This window comes from Chrysochloris asiatica, unplaced genomic scaffold (assembly GCF_000296735.1).
Source record: "Chrysochloris asiatica unplaced genomic scaffold, ChrAsi1.0 scaffold00127, whole genome shotgun sequence".
Lineage (NCBI taxonomy): Eukaryota > Metazoa > Chordata > Mammalia > Afrosoricida > Chrysochloridae > Chrysochloris > Chrysochloris asiatica.
The window spans coordinates 4,420,364-4,432,939 of NW_006408645.1; positions in this window are offsets into that span (position 1 = coordinate 4,420,364).

The following is a 12,576-nucleotide window of genomic DNA, read 5'->3' on the forward strand; positions in this document are numbered from 1 at the left end:
TTCCTCTCTTGATGGTCCTAGGGTCCTCTGTTTCTGGACTGTAAGATTAATCACTCCCCTTTTTTTTGTTACAAAACTTCTACCTTTACACTTGTGTCCACGTCATCATCTTTGCCTCTGTCTCTGGTGTTGCTGCTTCTCTGGATAGGGTCCCACATTCCGTTCATGCTCTTCTACCTTGATGGTCCTAGAGCCCACTGTTCCTGGAATATAATATTAACTACTCCTCACTTTATGGTACAACACTTCAACCTCTACAGTGGTGACAGTCGCAATTAGTCATGATAACAGTTATTCACTGTTGAATCATAAGTATTTTATCCCCATCTCCTGTAACCAGACCCGGCTAGACTTGAAAGCCAGCCACTTAGTACCTTTATAGCGCTCCCCCTATCGCCCATTTTAGATAACTGGTTTCTACGTTCCCCATCCCTATCAACCCTGCGTACAGAGCGGATATGTTTGATCTTTGATGTGAAGACTCCTTCCCTCTTGGTTGGTATTTTGAGCTTCTACATCCTTAAGTATAGGTCAAGTTTTTCAAATTATAACAATTTACACTTGTTTCATTTATCATATTTATATATCTTCCTCTATTCGAATTCTGATCAGGCTGTTGAAGCTAGGTCGGATGGTTACTATTTGCAAGTTTGGGCATTCTTGTGCGTCTCACCTCACTTCATATCAGCTGGACACGTCACTCTTTGTTCTAGCCCTTTGTGGCTAGGTCCTTGTCCATGGGCTTAGGAGTCCTCAAGTCTGACCATACTTCGAACCAACCAGCCCTTCTTCTTCTCTCTTTCATCTTCAGGTTGATGAGAAACAGTGGAATGTGGTCGAACTCAGCCCATATCTTCATTGCTGCCTTTCTCCCTCTTTGACTCACCAGTAGACCAATGTGGTCTCCAGCAAGCTTACATGCCTGCTTATGTGTTCCCTTTGCGTTTCAGTCTTGGAGAGGGGTTTGTCCTGAAGGAACTTGATTACTTGCCTTGATGGCTCCTCAGTGAACAACTTACTTGTTCTTGTAGTAGCCACTCAGACTGCCGTTTTTGTTTTAGATTTTTCTTGCTGGTCTTTCTTTAAAGAAGTATCTTCTGTTTCTCTAGCTGTTCCAGTCTAGTTTGCTTGTCCTTTTAAGTGGGAATGCCCCACCTCAGAAGCTTCTGGATTGGGCTCAGGATTCTAGCTAAGATCCTATGCACTACAAAGGTCTGCAAGAAGCCTATTTCACTGGGGAAATTCTAGAACCCCTTTTATGTATTCCAGTCAGTTATAGGCTGAAGATAGGCTTACAAGTTTTTTGTAATCATATTTCCTGATATTCCTTTCTATCCCACTCAAGTGTCTATTTTACAGTAGTAGGTAAGGGAAACCAACATTCATATTGACAGTCAAGCATCTTAACATTATCTCCCCTCTTTCTCCCATTTAGACTATGCCTTGATCCCTGCATCACAGAGCCATGTTGTTCCGAGGTTGAGTGTACATCACTATTTACCTCTGTCTCATTTAGTCCATGCAAACCTGCTTAAGTGTTCCCCTGCCTACCTTTTTCTTCCATCCTCTTCTCCCATCTTGTGTATTGCCCTCCCCAACATCCAAACTATGATGTGTCTGTTCCCTAACCTGTGCTCTATTGTCCCCTCCTTTCCACCCATGGTAGCCAACAAAGAAAAAAAAAATTTCCTTTATTTTAATATGGGTATCGTTTCTTAAGCTTCATATTTTTAATGTTTCCGTGTTCTTCTTGGATTTTCATTTTCTTTTTATGTTGTGAAGTTTTAATTTTGTTTGAGGTTACCCTATATTTTATTAACTTTTCCTCCATTTAAAACAATCTGTTTTGCTCTGCAATCTACTTGACCTTCTCATCACCTGGATCTCAGTTCTTATCTTTTTACCTTCTTTCACGCTGTAATTCTTTTGATCACAGACTGACCTTTCAGATCCTCTGAATTCATTCTTTTAGTTATGTTCTGTTCTGGACTCTTCAGTCTGTCAATTGAGTTCCTGGTGGTGTTGCCATGCATGTCAGTCTCTGGTTGGTGTCTGTTCTTGTTGATTCTCAGTCCAAAGAACACCCATTAGGATGTTTGAAGAGCTGGAGTGTCTTTGACAAAGTACCTTGTTGTTGTTGTTAAGTGCCATCTAATCTGTACTGACTCATAGCGACCCTATGCAAACAGAATGAAACACTGCCCGATCCTGGGCCAACCTCACATTTGTTGCCATGCTTGAGCCCATTGATGCTGCCAGTTTGCCAATCCATCTCGCTGGGGGTGGGGTGGGGGAGCTCTTCCTCTTTTTCTCTGACCCTCCACCTTCCCAAACATGATATCTTTCTCCAGCGACTGGTCCTTCCTTGACAATATGTCTGAAGTATGAGAGACGAAGTTTGGCTATCTTGGCCTTCAAGGAGCACTCTGGCTGCATTTCTTCCAGCACAAGTCTGTTGGTTCTTTTGGCAGCCCGTGGCACTTTCAATATTCTCCTCCAGTACCATAATTCAAAAGCATCAATTCTTCTACGGTCTTCCTTATTCACTGTCCAGCTTTCTCATGCATATGAGGTTGTTGAAAATACCATGGCTTGGGTTAGACGCACCTTAGTCCTCAAGCTGACACCTTTGCTCTTCAACACTTTAAAAAGGTCTTGTGCAGCAGATTTGCCTAATGTAATACTTCGTTTGATTTCTTGACTGCTGCTTCCATGAGTGTTGATAGTTGATCCAAGAAGAATGAAGTCCTTGACAACTTCAGTCTTTTCTTTGTCGATGAGAATGTTGTTTATTGGTCTAGTGGTGAGGATTTTTGTTTTCTTGACATTGAGATGTAATCCATACCGAAGGCTGTGCTCTTTGATCTTCTTCAGTAAATGTTTTTAAGTCCTCTTCACTTGCAGCAAGCAAGGTTGTATCATCTGCATATTGCAGGTTGTTAGAGTCTTCCTCCAATCCTGATGCCAAGTTTTTCTTCATATAACCCAGCTTCTCAGATTATTTGCTCAACATACAGGTTGAATAAGTATACAACCCTGTTGCACACCTTTCTTAATTTTAAACCATTCAGTGTTCCCATGTTCTGTTCGAACAGCTGCCTCCTCTGCCGCCTCACTTTCTTGAAAGATTTCCATTTTTATTCCATTAGTTCCTGGTGTCTTGTTCTTTGCCAACTCCTTCAATGCACCTTGGACTTCCTCCTTCAATCCCTTAGCGTCTGTTTATCCTAGAATGTTTTGATTATGCCATTGTATTTGATTGACAGGTTTGCTTGGTAGATGATTCTTGGTTGGCAGTTTTTTTTTCTTTTAGGATTTTATATATGTCTTCCTATTGCCTTCTTGCCTGCATGGTTTCTACTGAAAGATCAGAGCTTTAATCTTATTTGTTTGCTTTTGTATGTAACACTTCGCTTTTCCCTAGCTGCTTTCAGGATTCTTTCTGTGTCTTTGATTTTGGAGAGAGCTTGATTATGATATGTTTTGGTGATTTTCGTTTGGGCTCTGTCCCTCATGGGGATCACTGAGCTTCTTGAATGTTGGAAATTTTCTTCCAGAAGCTCTTCAGGTATCTTCTCTATTGTCTTCTGTGATTCTTCCTGTTCCAGAATTCCAATAATTCTCAAATTCTCCTTCTTCATGTTGTCCCTCATGAATCTTAGACTTTCTTTAGATTTTTAAAAATTCTTTTTTCTGCTTGCTCTTCTGTCTTAGCAGTATTGAGAGATTTGTCTTCCAGATTATAGGTTCAGGCTTCCATCTCTTCAGTTTTGCTCCTTTGCTGTTTCAATGTACTGTTTATTTCTGATATTTTATTATTAATTGTTTGGACCTCTTTCTACTGGTTTTGAATTATTTCCAAGTTTCCAATGTTATTTCTATCTTATTTGATTGTTCTTGTAGCAATTTTCTGACTTTTTCCTTATTTTTCTCAACCCCTCTGTGGAGCATTTGGATGAACCTCAATATCATCCTCCTGAATTCCTTTTCAGGCAGTTCCAAAGCCTGCCTTCCTTCCAAAGAGAAGTCTAGGTCTACCTGCAGCTCATTTTTTCAGTTACTTTATCTTGTTTCTGACTATGTGCTGAGTTCTTCTGTTGTTTCTTGGGCATCTTCAATACTTAGATGTGTTTTTCAATAATAAGATGAATGTACATTGATGTATTGTTAAGCTTTCTGATTGCCTCCAGGTAGATGTGATCAGCAGGTGGGCTCCCCTTTTCACTTTTGTTAGTACTCAGAGTAACTGTATTAGGTGTTGACTGTCTATCTGGTGTTTAGCAGCTGGTATTGGCTCTTGGCCTGGATGGTGGAATTTTATAGGGTTTGATTGTAGCTTGGCTATATGACCACAATTGCTGCCTCTTCTTGGGTATCGACGTAGGGAGAGAAAAAGCCCCCAAGGTAAAAGAGGAACTGAAAAAAACAAAAAATAAAATCACAACAGCAAAAAAAACCCACCCCATATTAGATACTGCTGTCTATAATTGCAAACAAAAAACAAAACAATTGTAGCAAAATGTGAGTATGGCTTTTAACACCCCTTACTCAGCTGGCTGGAACCTTTCTGGGAGACCATTTCGTTTAAGTAATTCCTGTTGACTCCTCCCCCTTCTTAGATTCTGTGTGCTCTGGTCTTTGCTGAGCAGATCCATGTGCCTGTGTAGTAGAACCCTCCAGGGGTGGGAGTGGGGCTTCCACTCTCCACTCACTCAGGCACCCCCTCTAGTCACCAGAGTGGAGGTGCACAGTTGGAGATTAATGAATAGGTAAATGTTCACACCTTTATCTCTAACAATCAGACCTTTGCAGTGGGAGTGTTTCTCTCATCCTGCCCCCACTCTGTCTTGTCCAAGATGCTGGGAGTTGCTGGCAGCTGCAGATTAGAGAATGCCACCTCTCTTGCTTCTGCTACAAGTCCCACCAGCAGTAAGCCTTCGATCTTTCTAAATATTCCTTTATATGTAGTTCAGAGTTCAGGGACTGTTCCCTGAATCTGCTTCATCCACTATTCTGTGTTATTACTGTGAGAGGTTGCAACTGCGCTTTCCCTAATCCACCATCGAGCCCCACCCCTTGAAACATTTAATTTTTGAGTTATATATTCTGAGTACTTTATTATTTTTCTACATTTCCCACTTTTTCTATGTAGAAACAGTTTAATAAGTAGGAAGAATGCTGTTTTGTAAGCAAAATAGACTACACTGTGTAGATGGTTAGGATGCTAAAATGTTTATTTCCTTATTAAATTATTTAATTCATTTATGTTTAAGCACAAATGATAATACAATCAGTAAGCATACATGTTGGTGCTGTTTTTTAGAAAAATCACGGTAAGTATTCTAGCTTAGTGACCCAGGAATTACAGTATTAAAGACAGAAAACAAAGATCAGTTTTAGATTTTAGACCAGTCACAAATATTGTTAGACAGTACTCCTGCTATGGTGCTGTAGGATCAGTACTGGACTGTGACCCACAAGGTCATCAGCAGTTAAAACCTACTAGCTGTTTCTCTGAAACCCTATACAGGATCACTGTGAGTTGGCATTTAACAACAACCACAATAGATAGATAGTCAAGAAAACGAGAAGATCACTCCTTATTTTTCCAAACTCATTTATTGCAGGCCATCCACAGTTTTGAGAATTGTGGGATTGGAAAATGAGGAAACAGATAAAGAAGGGAAAATAATAGCTGTATTTCTTGAGCTTTTACTAGTAAGCTAAACTTTACATATATTGTCTCTTTTAACCTTTTGTTGTTGTTGTTGGTAAATTTCCAAGAAGCCACTGGTGGGTTTGAACTGCCAGCGTTTTAGTTACCAGTCCAGCGCTCATCCTACAGTGCCACACCAGGACCCTAACCTTTTGTTGTATGGTTTGTTATCCACACCACCACCCCCATTTTTTATTTATTTATTTTTTTTAAGTTGAGAATATTAAGATTTAGAGAGTATAGGAAAATTATTTCTTCAAAGTCTCCCAATTAGTTATCGGATGAACCAGCACTCAAATTTGGGTTAGGACTCTTCCTACACTGAACGGTTTACACTTACTCAGGGATCAGTAGAAAATGGGTATGATTTCTACCTGCTCTGTTAACCTCTTTTTTTTTTTTTTTTCTTTTTAATGTAAGTTACCAATGGAGATTAGAAAATTAGAAGGTTCTAGTAACATATTAGATGTCATGGTGGCCATCTAAGTCACCTTACTTTTTCTTATAATTCCTTGGAATGTATCTTAGGGGATAAAGATTATTGTATAATGTTGTTGTTACTTGCTGTTAAGTTGGTTCTGACTCATAGCGACCATGTGCACAATAGAAGGAAGCATTGCCTACTCCCACACCATCTTCGCAATCTTTCTGTTTGACCCCATTATTTCAACTACTTTATTTCAGTCCATCTCATTGAAGGTCCTCATTTTTGCTGACTACAAAGCATGATCGTTGCACTGTAGGAAAAAGCACTGGACTGCAAGGTTGATTTGAATTGCAAGATTGGCAATTCACACTCACCAGCCACACCTTGGAAACCCTATACAGGGTTGCTATGAATAGAAAGTGACTCGAAGGCATTTAACAATAACCACCACAAACCAAGCATGATGTCCTTCTCCAGGGACTGCTCCCTGTTGACGACATAGTCAAAGTATGTCAGACACACTCTTGCCATCCTGGCTTCTAAGTAACATTCTTGCTGTATTTCTTCCAACACAGATTTGTTTATTGTTCTGACAGTCTATGGTATGCTTAATATTGTTCATCAACATCGTAATTCAAAGTTATTGATTCTTTGGTCTTCTTTATTTTTTGTCTAGCTTTCACATGCATTTGAGGTAATTGAAAATACCATGCCTGGGATCACGAATTCTTTAGTCCTTAAAGTGGCATCTTTGCTTCCTAACACTTTAAAGAGGTCTTTTGCAGCAGATTTGCCCAGTGCAATACATCATTTACTTTCCTGACTATTGTTTCCATGGGTGTTAATGTGGCCTAAGTAAAATGACATCCTTACAACTTCAGTCTTTTCTCCATTCATCTCACAGACCCAGTTGTGAGGATTTTTGTTTCCTTTACATTGAATTGTAATCCACACTGTAGGTTGTATTCATTAATCTTCATCAGTCAGTAATACAAGTCATTGTTTTCAGCAAGCAAGGTTGTATCATCTGCATATTGCAGGTTGTTAATGAGCCTTCCTCCAATTGTGATCCTCCAGTCTTGTTGCTTGTTCATATAGTCCAGCTTCTTGGATTATTTGCTTAGCATATAGATTTAATAAGTGTGGTGAGAGGATATGACCCAGATACATACATTTCTTGATTTTAAACCACATACTATCGCCCTTGTTCTGTTTTTAATGACTGCCTCTTAATCCATGTACAGGTTCCACATGAGCACATTGAAATGTTCTGGAATTCCTGTTCGTCCTGTTAGTCATAGTTTGTTATGATCTACACAATCAAATGCCTTTGCAGTCAATGAAACATAGTTAAATAAGTGTCTTTCTGGAGTCCTGGTTTGGTGGTGTGGGTTAATGTGCTGTCCAGCTTTTGCATGCATATGAGGTTATTGAAAATACCATGGCTTGGGTCAGGCGTACATTAGTCCTCATTAATTGTGATAGAATGGAATTGCTGCTGACTTTATTACATGACTCTGCTGGCCCTGCACTAGTCAAAAGATTCTTATGTCATAAGTAATGATTCTTTACTTTAGCAGTTCTAGTTCTGTGAATTCATCTTAATGAAATTTATAATTGGATAAATGTGCAAATTATTATGACTAAAGTTCATTGTAAAGTTCTTTATTTCAAATAGCAACATCTTGAAGTTACTAAATGCCTTGCATTAGAGGGAATAATTCCATGTCATTGCAGTTATGTAATTATATATATACTGTACTGATTTGGAAAGATTTACTATGTCATTTTAAAAGCTGGTACACTAGTTTCCTATGCTATGTAACAGATTAAATAACACATATTTAGTATTATACTGAAAATTTCAAATACCTGACATTAAGAAACCAAAAGTGAGGAACATGCTTAGCATTTGTCTAGCGGAAAGAACTGAAGAAGAAATGCAAGCCTAAACTTGCAGTATTAAAGGATTCTTGGGCAAAATATTGAACAATGCAGGAAGCATCAAAGGAATACCCAGAATCATGTACCAAAAATAATTGGTTGGCATTCAGGCATTTCAGAAGGTATTAGTATATATAATCAAAAACCAATTATATTGAAAGAATTCCAAGCTGTAATGAAGGGATTAGCAAAAAGCAAGGCTCCAGCAATTGTTGGAAGACAGATTGAAATGTTTCACCAAACTGATGAAGTGCTGGAAGCTCTCACTAGTCTAGCTGAGACATTTTCAAAATGGCTACCTGGCCAACCAACTAGGAGAGATTCATATTTGTTCCTGTTTCAAAGAAAGGTCACCCTACAGAATGCAGAAATTATTGAACAATAATTTTGAACAATATACTCATTCAATCAATAATGTTGCACACAAGTAAATTTTGCTGTAGATAGTGGTCCTCTGGTGTGGCGCTGTAGGATCAGCAGTGGACTGTGAACCACAAGGTTGACAGTTCAAACCACTAGCTTCTCCTTGGAAACTCTACATAGGATCCCTCTGAGTTGGAATTGACTTAACTGCACTTAATAATAGTAATTAAAAAATGGTTGTGGCAATACATACACAGGAAGCTGCCAAAAATCCAAGCCTGGTTTTAGAAGACGATGTGTAATGAAGGATATCAGTACTGACATCAGATGGATGTTGGCTGAAAGCAGAGAATACCAGAAAGATGTTTACTTTTGTTTTATTGACTATGCAAAAGCATCCGACTATGTGAATCGCAACAAACTAGGGATAACATTGCGAAGATTGAGAATTCCAGAACAATTAATTGTGCTCATGCAGAACCTGTATATGGAACAAGAGGCAGTTGTTTGAACAGAACAAGAGCCATCTGTTTGAACAGAACAAGGGAATACTGCATATTTTAAAATCAGGAAGTATGCATCAGGGTTGTATCTTTTCACCATACTCATTCAATCTGTATGCTGAGCAAATAGTTTAAGAAGCTGGACTATATTAAGAAGAACAAGCCCTGAAGATTAGAGGAAGGCTCATTAACAACCTGTGTTGTGCAGATGACACAGCCTTGCTTGCTGAAAGTGAAGAAGACTTGAAGCATTTACTGATGAAGATCAAAGAATACAGCCTTCAGTATGGATTATAATTCAATGTAAAGAAAACAAAAATCCTCATAACTGGATCCATAAACAAAATCAGGATAAATGGAGAAAAGATTGAAGTTGAGGTTTCATTTTACTTGAGTCCACAATCAATGCCCATGGAAGCAGCAGTCAGGAAATCAAAGGAAATATTGTATTGGGCACATCTGCTGCAAAAGACCTCTTTGAAGTGTTAAAGAGCAAAGATGTCAGTTTGAGGACTAAGTTGAGCCTGACCCAAGCTATGGTATTTTCAGTCACTTCATGTGCATGTGAAAACTCAACAGTGAGCAAAGAAGACTAGAGAAGAATTGATGCTTTCAAATCGTGGCTTTGGCAAAAAATAGCTAATACCATAGACTGTCAGAAGAAAACAAACTTGTTTTAAAGAAGACATACCACCAACCACCGCCCACCCCCACCCCAACAAGATGAATTGACATAATGGCTGCATCATTGGGCTCAAACATTGTGAGGATGGTGTGTGACTGGACAAATTTTAGTTACACAAGCCTGACTGTTGTGCCTGGGGTCACTATGAGTTGGAACCAACTAAATGGCACCTAGTGATGGCAGTGGAGTCTTGGTGTAGCACTGCAGATTAATGTGCTGGACTGCAAGGTGGCGGTTCAAACTCATCAGCTGCTCCTTGGAAACCCTATATAGGCTATGAGTTGGAACCAACTCAGCGGCACATAACAACAACAACGATGGCTATATGAGGCAGTAGCCCAGACACATCATAACTGGGTCCTTTGCCTAGTGTATCAGGGGCTTGCAATCGAGTTATTAACTGGGGAAAAAAACATTTTCCAGCTCACTTAGATTGTTGTTGGAATTAATTGCTTTGTGGTTGTAGGATTGAGGCTTCTTGCTTGTCTTTAGCTCCTAGAGGCAACCTGCACTTCCTGCCTTGTGGTGTTTCCCAGTATGTCCTCTTACTTCATCAAGTCTTCAAGGGGAGCTCCAAGAGTCAGCTAGCATCACAGTCTTTTATAAAGTAATGGAATCATGGGATTAACATCCCATTGTTTTTGCTAGGTGCCATTGAGTTGTTTTCAATTTATAGTAACCCCATGTGTGACAGAGTAGAACGGTTACGTAGGGTTTTCTTGCTTGTAATATTAAAAAAAAAAAGGTTTTGTTCTTGTTTTAAGAATATGCAGAGGAAAATGTACACCAGTTCAACAGTTTGTACGTGTACATTGATTACATTCTACAAGTTGTAGAACCATTCTCACCCTCCTTTTCTGAGTTGTTTGCCGCCTTTTAACACAAACTCAGTGTCCTCTAAGGATCCAATCTAATCTTTTGTTATAGAGATAGATTTAAAAGAACATAAAAAATCGTGGCTCTGTTGGATAAGCACTGGACTGTGAGGCACACAAGCTTGGCGGTTTGAGCCCACCAGCCTCTCTGAGAGAGAAAGATGAGATTGTCTGCTTCCACAGAGATTTATAGTCTCTAGTGTCACTGAGTTGGAGCTGACTTGCAATCACTTAACGCAACAAGAAGTAGGCATCTTTCCTACTCAAACTAAACTATTGTTTGGTCTTAGAAGACTTCAGGGGATATTTTTGGTTTAAAGTTAAAAGATTATCTCCAAGCATTAATGCCCTGTGTTCATCCAACATCATTGGCTCCAGAATGTGTAGAGTTCAGAGCATTTGAAATTCTGTTCTGCATCTGTCCCCTTTTGATCATGATTCTTCTGTAGAATCCATGATCAGAGTGTTCAGTCATGTTAGCTGGGCACCATTCATTTCTTGTGATCTCAGAAGCATTTGTTAACCACATATTCCATTTCCTCTGTTGCTCTTGTTGTTGTTAGGTGCCATTGAGTCGGTACCAACTCATAGCAACCTTATGCACAGCATAACGAAACACTGCCTGATCCTGGGCCAACCTCACTACTGTTGCCACGCTTGAGTCCATCGATGCTGACACTTGGACAGTCCACCTTGTTGGGGGTCTTCCTCTTTTTCTCCGACCCTCCACCTTACCAAACATGATATCCATTTCCAGCAACTGGTCCCTCTTGACAATATGTCCAAAATATGATAGACAAAGTTTGACCATCTTGGCTCCAAGGAGCACTCAGGCTGGACTTCTTCCAAAACGGATCTGTTGGTTCTTTTGGCAGCCCGTGGCACTTTCAGTAGTCTCCTCCAACACCATAACTCAAAAGCATCAATTCTTATTCACTGTCCAGCTTTTGCATGCACATGAGGTTATTGAAAATACCATGGCTTGGGTTAGGTGCACCTTAGTCCTCAAGCTAACATCTTTGCTCTTCAACAGTTTAAAAAGGTCTTGAGCAGCAGATTTGCCTAATGTGATGCTTTGTTTGATCTCTTGACTGCTGCTTCTGTGAGCATTGATAGTTGATCCAAGAAAAATGAAGTCCTTGATGACTTCAGTCTTTTCTCCGTTGATAAGAATGTTGTTTGTTGGTCCAGTGGTGAGGATTTTTGTTTTCTTTACATTGAGATGTAATCCATACCGAAGGCTGTGCTCTTTGATCTTCTTCAGTAAATGTTTTTAAGTCCTCTTTACTTTCAGCAAGCAAGGCTGTATCATCTGCATATTGCAGGTTGTTAATGAGTCTTCCTCCAATCCTGATGCCAAGTTTTTCTTCATATAACCCAGCTTCTCAGATTATTTGCTCAACATACAGGTTGAGTAAGAATACAACCCTGTTGCACACCTTTCTTAATTTTAAACCATTCAGTGTTCCCATGTTCTGTTCGAACAGCTGCCTTTTGGTCCAGGTACATATTCCTCATGAGCATAGTTAAGTGTTCTGGAATACTCATAACTTCGCAATGTTGTCCATAGCTTTGTCATGATCTGCACAGTTGAAAGCCTTTGCATAGTCAATAAAGCACAGGTAAACATCTCTCTGATATTCTCTGCTTTCAGCCAAGAGCCATCGGACCTCAGCAACGATATCCCTTGTTCCTTGGCCTCTTCTAAATCCGGCTTGAACCTCTGGAAGTTCTCTGTCAATGTATGATTGTAGCCATTTCTATATTACCTTTAGCAAAACTTTACTCGCATGGGATATCAAAGAGATTGTCCGATGATTTCCGCATTCCGTTGGGGTCACCTCTTTTTGGAATGGGCACAAATATGGATCTCTTCCAATCAGTCAGCCATATAGTTGTCTTCCAAATTTCTTGGCATAGATGAGTGAGAGTTCATATAGTACCGCCTCATTTTCTTGAAAGATTTCAATTTTTATTCCATCAATTCCTGGTGCCTTGTTCTTTGCCAATTCCTTCAATGCACCTTGGACTTCCTCCTTCAGTATCATTGGTTCTTGATCATA